Source organism: Lycium ferocissimum, chromosome 1, assembly GCF_029784015.1.
Source record: "Lycium ferocissimum isolate CSIRO_LF1 chromosome 1, AGI_CSIRO_Lferr_CH_V1, whole genome shotgun sequence".
NCBI lineage: Eukaryota > Viridiplantae > Streptophyta > Magnoliopsida > Solanales > Solanaceae > Lycium > Lycium ferocissimum.
This window is the reverse complement of record NC_081342.1, coordinates 31,876,740-31,887,781: the sequence shown is the minus strand read 5'-3', so window position 1 is coordinate 31,887,781 and position 11,042 is coordinate 31,876,740.

The window sequence follows — 11,042 nt, the reverse complement described above, 5'->3', positions numbered from 1 at the left end:
TCTTCAAAACAACTCCCAAGGCACAACAAAACCTCAACAATTCCATAATCAAAAGACTACATTCAAACTATACTCAATTCAATCCCAAGACTTCTTTTCATAATCAATCCATAACAACAACTTCATACAACCCCTTATACACTCGTATACGACAATTCCTTAACATCATTATTATCCCTCATAAAAAGATATGCTCAAAACATACTAATAATTATAACTCAAGTTAATTCACAACTCAAAATATCATCAAATGCATATTTGAACTTTTCCTCCAATTTTCTTCTCCTCAAATCTTAACATAATTACCAAACAAACTCATAAACATGAAACTAATATGAAATCTTACCTCAAAATTCAAGAACACTCCAATTCCATGGTTTCTCCACCTTAAAAATACTCACCCAAACATCTTCAAGAAGAGGAGGCAAGTGTAGACCTCTCTTGGAAACCCTTAACCTCTTTAATCTTCACTTTGATCCTTGGTTTAGGCTTGGAAATATGTTGGAATATGTTTGGAGAAGTTTCTAGGACTTTCTAAGACTTGGGGCTATGCTAAAAATGAAATAATAATAACCAAAATTGTCATATAGACTTGTAGGAATATATGTACATGTTATAGAAGTTGGAGGAATGTTCTAGAGGTTTTGGGATATGTTTAGGGGGATTTGGATATTGGATGAATGTTGTGGGAAGTTTTAGAGAGGTGTGGAGATGAGAAATGGTGAAAAATTAAATGATTTAGATGACTTAAGGGGTATATACAGTATTCCAATTCGGTTTGGGGCTAATGGGCCGAAATTGGTGGGCTTTTAAATGATTTCTAAAATTTCCACGCAGGTTCGCTTCTGGCACTCCGTTCTAAAACGCCCATAACTCCCTACTCTGATATCGTATTGATAAACGGTTTGTTGTGTTGGAAACTACACTCGACGAACTTCATTTTAGGCTCTTGAAACACCTCAAAAATCCTGATATACCAGGAGATATATCTCTCTGAAGTTGACCCAAAATTTCTATCTAAAATTCAGCCAAATTTTTCCCAAATTTTGACAAACTTATTTTCCTCGATTTGCTTGATCCCGGAACCTTTAGACACTTGTTTAACACTTGTTAAGAGTATTCCTTAACCTTATAAGTGTTTCATGACCTCTCCGATCTTACGTTAGTTTACAAACGACGTGAAAATTTTCGGGGTGTAACAATTTGATAATATCTTATTGATGGTACCTATGCGGGAAATTCTAACGGTCTATGCAGATACTTGGTGATGTTTTGAGGAGGTACAATGGATATGGGAAGTCTTTGGGGTGATCAGTTGATTTTTACAGATTTGGCCCGGAAAGATAATCACTAGAACGATGCTCATAGTATTTTATTTAAAGGATTTAGGAGAATTAGATGATGAGTGTTGACTCAGTAGTTTCAGCTCGTCGAAACAGAACTAAGGGATTTGAAAATTGCGCAATCGGCCTTGGGTAAGATCAGCTTTTGATTAAAATGCTTCGAATTGGCTCAGCACAAGCAAAAATTATTTCGGTCAGAGGGAGTTATGATTTTGACTTGCGGTGTGTGAAAATGCACTTTCTACGAACTTTTGGTACTAAAGGCGACTTTGGAAGGTGTGGAAGAAAGATAAGTTGAATAAGGGTACCTTAGGGGTGCAAGTTTTGACAATGGGTTGTGGCTTTAGCTAATCGACTATGGCGACTATGATGATAATTGTGGAATCAACCAATCGTGTTCAGAGTTATGATTATAATCAAAATCAGGTGTTTCAAGTGGAGCTAGATCAGATGTGTGAGAATCAGACTATTGAGCTAAGTTAAAAGAAGATGGACTTTGTGAAAGGATTACCATGGATTTTGGGAAACTTTGGTGATTATTTGGGTCATTGCGAACCGTTTGACTACGTCGGCTTTTTTCGCACCGGATCAGACTACTTAAAACTCGGGTGGAGTTTACGCATCATTTCACCCTTAGATAGATGGCTAGTCTGAGCAGACTATTCAGGTCCTTGAGGATATGATGTGGGCTTGTATGATTGACCTTGGTGATCATTGGGATCGATTCTTGCCTTTGGCGGAATTTTCTTATAATGATAGTTACCATTCAAGCTTTGAGATGGCACCATTTGAGACATTATATGGTAGGAGATGTTGTCATCCGGTTGCTGCTCGATGCATTCAAGGTTAGGCCTTGGATTGAAGTCTTTTTGAGGGATTTTTGGACAAGGTCAAATTAAATCGGGAAGGGCTTCTCATAGCTCAAAGCAGGCAGAGGGGTGATGCGGATCGGAAGGTCCTTGATTTGGAGTTCATGGTTGGCGAGGGGGTTTAGTTGAAGGGTGTAATAGGATTCCAGAAGAAGGACAAGTTGAGTCTGAGGTATATTGGTCCCTTTGAGATTGTTCAGCATATTGGCGAGGTGGCCTATAAGTTAGCTTTGCCACCTGGTTTGTCGGGTGTTCAATCCATATTTCATACTTTGATGCTCAAGAAGTACCATTCGAATGGTGCTCATGCGATACAAGGAGTTTTAATGTTTCTTGATCTGGTTTTGACTTTTGAGGAAGAGCCAGTAACCATTTTGGATAGGCAGATTCAGAAGTTGAGATCCAAGGATATTGTTTAAGTGAAGGTTCAATAGAGGCATCGACCGGTCGAGGAGGATACTTGAAAGACCAAGTCAAACATGCGGTGTGGATAACCCCAGCTTTTTGATAGTTCAGATACATTCTTTCTCTTTACGTTCGAGGACGAACGTGTGCTTAAGTGGTGGATGATGTAACGACCGTGTGATTAAGTGGTGGACGAACATAATAATTATTTTGACTTGCTTGCACAATTTGAAGTCAAATGGATGTCACTTGGTTCACCTTGGCAGAAGGTCGCATTTTGAAAATCCCGGCATTTAATTATTTGGATTAATTGATCATTCAGGGAAAACATATTCTGACTGGCAATCTAAAGATTTCACTAGATTGGTAGTATTATTTATGGCTTGTAGAAATTGACAGAGCTAATTATAGAGTTTGTTTGTTTGGTTTTTGCCAATTAAATCGCTTTTAGTATTTAATATGCCTATTTATGATGAAAAGACGATCGCGGGAAGAAATAAGACCCGTGTTGGAAATTTGTTGGTACCATTAGCTTCTTATCGATGTTTATGCCTTGTGGGGATAGGTGGCATAATTCTCGAGGCTTTCGGATGAGTTTTGGGTAAGGAAGAGGATATTTTGGGAATCCTTAAGTTAAGAAATGAAAAAGTTTGACCAAAGTCAACACCAGGGATAAATGAGTCTTTTTTGAAGTTTTGTGGATTCCATTAGGTTCGGAATGTGATTTATGACGTAGTCGAGTCGTTGGTTCGGTTCCGGAGAGGTTCGGGTGTGATTAAGGTGTTTGGTTGAGAAACTAGCTTTTGAGATGATTTAGAGTTGACCACGGTCAAAATCGGGTCAAGACTGTCTCATTTGGATATTTTGAGAGTTCAAACAGGTTTGTATGATGATTTTGGACTTGTCCACAAATTTAGTTTGATTCAGATGAGTTTCGGATGTGTTTTGGTTGTATGGTGTTTATTTTTGGTTTCGACGTTGTTTTGAGCAAAAAGGGTACCCTATTGAGCAAACGATCTTTGTTCTGTGTTTCGATTGAACCGTTAAATTCGTATCATAATTTCGAAACTACAGCAACAAGAATCATCGCATTCCGTCGTCGTATGAGAGTGATATGGGCTTTTTTCTAAATTTTGTTGTTGCTGATTTTCTGGTGAGAATTTTCTAAAAATGACGATTTTGCCCCTATTTCGTCCATAAATTTCTAATTTCATTTAAAACTTCAAAAGCTAATGGTGATCTCTTGCAAGATTTCACCCAAAATAGACTTTTGGATCATGTTGGGCTTGTCAAAAGTGAATTTCGTGATTATTTAGCATCTGATTTGGGCTGGGACAGTTGGTGCGTTCTTCACTTTGTTCCAAAATTTAGTCAGTTTTCCTCACAAGTTTGCTTGCTTTGATTTGGGAGATCTCGGTGTTTATGGATTCATCTCAAATAGTGGGTAAGTCCCTAACCTCTGTTTTTATATTTCCCCATGCACCACGAGGCTTATTTAAGTTTTAGTCTTGATTTTGGTTAGGCAAAATTGGGGTTTTGAACCCAAAAGTTAGAAAGTGGTAAATCATGGATTTGATGATCAAGATGATGACTTTTTGAATGGGTTTTCTGGAATTAGATTAATTAAACTATGGGTAAAACAATTTTGAAATAAAATTCAGTTTTTCCCTTGAGAGTTCGGGATTACCTTTTGGGTTCTGAAACTCATAGAGTACTATTTTGACTATATAGGACCTGATTTTGCAACAAAATTACAGTTTTGACCTTCGAGGCTCGGAATTGCCTTTTTGGGTCCGAAACAATAATATAACAATATGGGTATCTACGAATTCGTATTTTAATGTAGATTCTATATTTGATAGACTTTGATCGTTCAGAAACACTTCAGAAAGGAAAGGATTCGACTTGAGGGTTCGTGGCACCTGTTCGGCCTTGAGGTAGTTTACGGTTTACCCTTTTAGACTCCGATTGGAGAAGCATATGCAGTTTAAAATTATTGATGGGGAAAGCCTAATAGGCCTTATGGTATGGTTGTGGTGATAAATACACTAGGTTTGCATGGATGTTGTTATGTGAGCTTGTCGCCATGTTTGGTTAATATTTATGATTATTGAATGTTTCTGTCTTGTCACCTGATATCTCTTATCTCATGAAAATGGAAGGATGATAAATGTGTTTGAGCCTTGGTCGGTATTCTCTTGGCATGCACCTATTGATTCTATGACTTGTGATATTATTAAAATTGATTTCATGCATGATATGCACTTCCATATTTCATATGTGATGGCATGATGATAAGTGATCAGAATATGGCCAGGTAGGCCAGGAAAGGAAAAAACTGGATTGAGATGACAGAGTATGATTTACAACCTCCTAGGTCTTTGCCGGAGAGTGAGTGATACCCTCCGAGGTCTTTACCGCAGAGTGATGCTCAACCTTTGAGGTCTTTGCCTGACGGTAGTGAGAGGTGCATGGACTTTGCCCGTCCGCCATAGGTCACGAATATGAGGCATTGCCCTTAGCGTGTGTGTAATGGAGTTGAGAGATGGCGTAGCATTGCATCGCTCATTCATTCATTCATTCATTCATTCATTTATAATTGCTTATTTGGTGATTTTCATACTTATTCTGAACTTTTACTTGAAGTATGATTTCATGGCTGTACTTGAGTGGCTTAGCTGCTTTACTTGTTAATTTTTATATCTTACATGCATTATCCGATCGTTGTCCGCCTGTGATGCCTACGAGTACTAGTGTTGTACTCATACTACTCTTGCTGCACTATTGTTGAGTGTAGAGTTTGATCTGGGTACCAGTTCGAGACCTCGCAGCTGATCCCCAGGTGGTTATTTAGGAGTCTTTAGGGTGAGCCGTCAGATCCATTAGCAATCCTAGACTTCCTCCTATCTTATCTTCATGTCTTCTATTACTTTCTAGACATTTACTTGTATTTTAGTATTTCAAATTTTGTAATAATCATTGGAAGCTCTTGTACAAGTTAAGACCAGGTTTTGGGTTTGTAAACATTAAATACTTCCGTGTTTACTTTATATATAAGGCAAGACTATTGAGTTTAACTTCTGTATTTACTTTCGTGTTCTTTTTAAGTAATCAAATGATTTTGGGGATGGTTCGCCTACCTGGGGGGACAGTGTAGGTGCCATCATGATCCGCGAAATGGGTATTGACATGAATCCTGTAATCACTTTCCTTAAAGAAACCAACTTAAGTTAGTTCATATATATTGTTGGCCCAGAATACCCAAACTCATAAATCCCTTACCTTTTTTGCAATTCCATATATACTGATCAATAAACAGCTCAACCCACCTCAGAAGACCACCAATAAAAGAGGAAGATTATGATCATAGAGAAATATTGGATGAGTCTGTGAAAGGGGATCTGATTTTGTTAAGGAAATTGTTTCCTTTGTTGTTGATGACTAAAGGAATTGATAAGAGAGAAGTTCTCAATTAAGATTGTGATGAAACAAGGCTAGCTTCATCTAAAATCAGTAGGTATGAAGAAAGAAGAAGACAAGGATGGTTGAGAGGGGTAAAACATGATCTTGAAGGATTAGAATATACAGTAGAAGAGGATATTTGTACTCACCTTAAAACAAGCTATGGGGACTTACGTAAACCAATTGAGTTAAAACAGAGAACATGGTCCCCATCCCTTCTTAGCCAAAACCAAGACTAAATCCTACCAAATACAAATCTAGTTTCCATATACTACCCCTGACAGTATTAGAATGATATGTAGCAATTCATTGATTTGGGTCTTATGACTCAATGTGGTGCATGTAAAAATCCCCCTACGGCTTTAACTTGACATAGTTGTTTGGGCACTTGTATCATGTTCTTAATAGTGTAGCCCGGATGGCCATGAATTTTATATTAAAAAAATACACTTGATTTTGTTTATACAATTGCTTTTTGATGATGTCAAAAGGAAGAAGATTTAGTTCATAGTGCCACATCAAATATATCAGGCACCAATATTAAATAACCACATTGAAAGAAAGGATGATGTAAGAAGATGACAAAAAGCTAAACTGCACAAATAACCAGTAAATGGCCACTTAGGATGCATTGTAAAAGAATTGATTCTTGTTTATAAAAGAAATTAGTTCTATTTAAAAGGTACTGAACAAGACACAAAAAAAAAGAAGGAAAACCTAGGGAGATTATGAAATAACTTGGTACTTACACATATCACTGAAGAAATATTTTTGAAAAGGGCACATGAGAGAATGTTCCTTTAGAAGACCTATTGGGCATGATCAGGTTATACAAACCTAGTCACCTATAGGGTTGCAAAGAGTCCAAGGTAAGTCCTTTAGTAATATTAGGCAGGGCTATAAAACGTGCTTAGTCAAGCAACCTAGCCATCTACTGGGCTGCAAGGAATGGAAGATTAAGACCTAGATTTTGACTCAATGAGCTAAAAACCGTATTGTGTTCGAGGGCGAACTATTACATGCTTACGGGCCTTGTGTGGTGAGCCTTAGTTGTTTCAACATGAAGTTGTAGTGTTGACAACATTGAAGCTAGTTCGAAGGGTTGTCAACATAAGAGCTATGCCTAAGGAGGAAGAAGTGATCAAAAGCTAAAGAAGAATGATGAAGTTGATCAAGGGCACATGAAGACATATGAAGTTGTTATATGTTTGTCATTATCAAAAAGAGGGAAATTGTTGAGATGTTGTTGTCTCAATAATAGTGTCGAGCTTAAAATGAAGTTCTGATGATTGACAAACTATGTATCTAGAGACAATCAAGTAAAAGGAATATTGAATAAAGATGTTGAAGAACCAGAAGTCTTAACATATCTCCAAAGGAACTAGTGAAGCAGTCACAATAGGAGAGAAACTACTCAGAGGAATTGGTCGTTAGAAGGAACACACCAGGCTATCGAAAAGAAGTCAAGTTTCATGCCAACTCGGAGAATTGAAACTATAGAATCATTCCTATTCGATGATAAGTTGGATTTCAAGCTTTGGAAAACTTACCATAAACTTAACACATGGAATTAGCATTGCTGTATGAGAAGGAGATTGTACCCGCAAACAAGGAAAGAAGTAAATTCATATCAAATAAGGATTGGTTTTCAGACATATTGTGAAACCAACACTTGAATGAATTTGGACAATTGAAGGTGGAAACTACTCCTATATAAATAATACATCAAGAAGCTTTGGAGCTTAACCACATCCAAAGAGAGGGATATGTAGAGTGAGAGTGGAGTCAACACCAGAGTCTCGAGAGGCCCGATTAGAGCAGCAACAAAGAACCCGCTCCTATCAAGATTTATCATACTATTCTCGAATTGTAATAGTTAGGTTCTAGTTGTGATTCCACTTATTTAATTTTCTTAGTAATTGTAATAGGTATTATATCAATTTGTATGAGACTTCTCTGACTGGATAGAGTCATTGAAGTGTGTGTAAGAGAGAGTTGGGAAGAGATTGTTTGGAATAGTTCCTTAGATGTACAAGGTGGTGTAACCTTAAACAAGTTGCTCGAGTTTAGTGAAGTTTGAAAAAATTCCTATAGAGGTAAGTCGTGGTTTTTCCTCCCTTGAGCAAGGAGTGCTTCCACGCTAAAATACTTGTGTTGATTTTACATTCTGCCTGCCTTCTTGCATAGTTACTCAAAGGACCCAGTTCTTTGAGTAATTAGGGCGTAGCCGAATTAACATTTCTGATTTCATGTGTCCTAATGGCAATGAAGGAGTGTTTGATTCTATTTAACTATTGTGGTCTCTTTTTTAGCAACGGCGGAAGAGCAGAAAATGTGTGCTTGAGTTATATGCTTAAGTTGAAAAGGTTTTAACATTATATGTTAAATTGGAAATTTGAAATTTAACACTAACAAGAATATTTGTTTATCATTATCCGAAAGGAAAAATTTGCTGAGATATGTGAGTTTGATGATTACCAAATAATATGGCTTGTGAGACTGTATGTGATGGACTATGACTAGGAATTAGGTTAGGCCTAATGTTTTGTGTGGCATAATTGGAACATATGAAAGATTGAGGTTATCCCAAATTGATAAGGAACGGTTTTCTCGTGTCTGAGTTGAGTGGAAAGAGTTTGTGATAATTTCTACTTCAAGTGCGCGCATAACAAAACTTGAGTTAATTTTCATCTTGTGCAGAACTTGGTTTTACTTGGACTTCAAGTTATAATGACCTATGAATAATTTTTGGCAAGTAAGAAAAGCGGCTAGGTTTTTTCAAGTAAGAAGGTCTTTGATTATTCGTTTCCTTGTTTGATTTGGAATGTTTATGCTACTAACTCAACCTATCTTTTTTTTTTTTTTTTTTTTTTTTTGTTATCAGAAAAAAATACACGACAATTTTATTTAGGCATTATCCACTTTCATAGAAATCTGAGCATATTGCAATTAATGAAAGTTCGCAAGAGTTTGAGGGAAAAAATGTGCGATAAACAAATAGGACAGTTGTTACTGATCGAGTTGCCAAAAGTATCAAGTGTTCAGTATAATTTCATTGCATTATGTTTTTTTTATTTAACTTCATTCAACTAATTAAGAAGCATTTGACACTTGAGAGGAATTATTTGTGTTCGCTTCCAGTTAAGTTAATTTGAAGAGGTTTGCATAGTCGTGTGACTATTGGGGAAGGGATTAGACGTGACTTCTTAGGTTATTTAGGTGTAATTTTTATGTTGGCTCTTTATTTGGCAGAGCATGGGTTAAATCCCTTACGAAAGTAAATCATATTTTTTACAATCTATACACTAGGGTGATTTTCGATGCAACAATTTGTATGTTCTTTATCCGGCCACATTTTCATTATTTATGGTAAAGAGGTTGAGACACGTTGAGACCTAATTTCTTCTAAAATTACATAAATTAGGCAATCTTTTCAAAACAAAAAAAAACTTATAACAATAGTGTTTAAAAGTGAAAATGACCCAAATTATCCCATCTTGTGTCGACATTAGGGGTGTTTACGGGAAAATTAAAATATTAAACCAAATAAAAAATCAAACCAAACCGACAAAAAAAAAATCGACATTCTTTTTATTTGGTTTTTTATTTTAAAAATTGATTGACAAAATTTGATTTAATTTTAATTTAAAGCAAAATATATCGAACAAATCAAACAAGCTGACTACATAAATACCTATGTAAATATTATAATTGCTCATATATATGTTTAGTTTTATATAAAATTTTAAAAAGTTTACGGTGCATATTAATCTTTTACACTGTTGGTACGTAATCTAGATGCTTGCCTTTAGTAATCCATATCTTGTCTTTACTTTCTAGTTTGATTTGTAGTCTTTATTTGATAATTCCAAGAATCTATTTCATGGAAAAAATAACTTACCTTTGAGTCATTTAATTTTTCAGCATTATTTGATTCAATCATCGTCAAAATATCTTGATAAATCACAACTAACTCTTTAACTTTTGTCAAAAAAAAAAAAAAATAATAATAATAATAATTATTATTATTATTATTATTATTATAAAAAGCATGATTAAGTTCCTTGCAAATGGATAGATTCTTAGCTAATGCATGTGATTTCCTAAAGAAGCTATATATATAATTTGATTGCATATATAGTTCCTTTTTAAAGAGTAATTTATTTGGAAGTGTTATTCAGGAATATAGCCAATTTAATAAGTATTTGAAAGTACATTATCATATATTTTATTTTTAAAATCGTCAGAAATCGAATTAAAAGAAAAACTGACAAAACCAACAAAACCCGATTTAATGAATTTGATTTAACTTAAAATTTTGATTTAATTAATTTACATTTATTTAGAGAAAAATAGACCTAAGACAAAACATGAACACCCTTGCCGCCTTAGTGTATAAAACATGTATGCTTGTAAGAAATTCAAACACCACCACATACATTCGGACAGGGGAGTAAATTACGATATAATTAAGGAATTTTGGGATAAATTATAAGGTATTTACCTGTAAATCTTACGTAGGAAATGACAACTAACATTATACTATATAACATGTTAAATTATACTTATTATTAAAGAAAATTTACACTAAGTGCATGTAAGTTAATCATTAACAGATTACATTAGATTAATATTAAATAAATTTATATCAACATATATAACTTAAATCCGGGACCAAAACGCTGGAAAAGATGACTTAGACAAGGGGATGCAATCTCCCCCTTGCTCTTTGTCATTTGCATGGAATACCTTACTAGAGTGATGAACAGAGTGGGGGGAGCAGCCTGATTTTGATTTTCACACAAAATGCAGAAGTTTGTTGTGTAATGACCCATTTGGTCGTTATAGTCCTATCGATATTTTCGCCCGTTCCCGAGCATTGATTAGCTCACTTTTGACTCAAGGGGACCGTTGACATGCTTCTCAAGGTGTCTAGGCCGGATTCAGGCAACTTTTGTGAAAA